This window comes from Littorina saxatilis, unplaced genomic scaffold (assembly GCF_037325665.1).
Source record: "Littorina saxatilis isolate snail1 unplaced genomic scaffold, US_GU_Lsax_2.0 scaffold_3348, whole genome shotgun sequence".
In the NCBI taxonomy this organism is placed as follows: domain Eukaryota; kingdom Metazoa; phylum Mollusca; class Gastropoda; order Littorinimorpha; family Littorinidae; genus Littorina; species Littorina saxatilis.
Genome location: NW_027127014.1, coordinates 4,878 through 6,079, shown reverse-complemented (window position 1 = coordinate 6,079; position 1,202 = coordinate 4,878). Strand labels below are relative to the sequence as shown.

Here is a 1,202-nt window from a genome sequence, read left to right as displayed (position 1 = left end):
CTCACTCTCTCTGCCAGCAAGTGAGTGCGGTGGGATCTACCGCACCCTCTTACGATTATGTCTTCATGCCTTGGCGACTCGGCTCTTCCGTAAGTGCACCGTATTCAATACTTCGGAGTATTGCGTAAGATTGCTGACGATGCAATAAGTGCAATAAGCATAGCGATGCGATAAGCTAGTATACGTGAGGGGCGTGGAAAGGTAAAGAGAGAGACTTGGGGCTACTCGGTGCTCGATCGTATCGATGGTATTCAAGGAGTACGTCAAACTTGCCCGTCGCGTTGATTCTCTTCGGAATGCCAAAGTCCACATATTACAAGTAGTGGCGTTTGGTCAAACAACACCTTCATCCCTCCTCTTCGCTATACCCTCCCCCCCCCTCTACCCTTCTCTATACGATGGAAGGGACTACCGCAAAGCCTAAAGCATCACCAAAAGACACAAAGAGGAATCCTGCGGATTTCTTAAAACAAGTTTTGGGAAGAAATGTTATTGTCAAGCTAAACAATGGAAGTGAATATAGGTACGTATACAACGTGTGCCCTTCATACATTACATTTGATCATGAATTTGTTCACATGTCTTATCAATCGTCATGCAGGGGTATCTTAGCATGTCTTGATGGTTTTCATGAATGTTGCATTAGAGCACACAGAAGAATATAAAGACGGAAAACTCAGAGCCAAATATGGAGATGCTTTCCTAAGAGGAAACAACGGTAACCCATATAGATAGACACACACACATATACTGCAGAATATGCATAAAGATCATTTATATGTTACACAATGATATGGAGGGGGGGGGAGCAGTGTTTTATATTACTGCACCGAAGCCACAAAGAAAAGCTGCTGCAGCAGAACCATCAGCCGCATGATGTCATTCTTATAACACTGTTGATTGCTCGATAGATAGACTTATATGTGTACAATAAGAAATTTATGATGAGATGTATTTTAACTATCGCTACGTGAGAAGACAACATAGAAGCTATGTGAAGATGTGTCCTCACTACTACAAGCGTTCTCTCTCTTTCTCTGTTTCATCACTTTACACTTTCTCATCTGAACCTTTCGTCAGCGCTGGTCCCCCTCCTCCCTCTAGAGGGAGAATGTCTTCTTCTGATATTTCCTTGAAGGTTTCAACAGCACTAGTTGATGCCATCATCTCTCTCTGCATATAGATATCGTAGAAGCCACCGG

The 1,202-nt window shown here is 43.3% G+C and overlaps 1 long non-coding RNA gene across 1 annotated transcript; it reads left to right on the top strand.

Annotated features, from left to right (window-relative positions):
• The first annotated feature begins 386 nt into the window (after nt 1–386).
• LOC138955480 (uncharacterized) lies at nt 387–977 on the top strand. Its single transcript, XR_011452248.1, has 3 exons — nt 387–523; nt 602–718; nt 813–977. It is a non-coding gene; the product is annotated as an uncharacterized lncRNA (long non-coding RNA).
• The last annotated feature ends 225 nt before the right edge of the window (nt 978–1,202 follow it).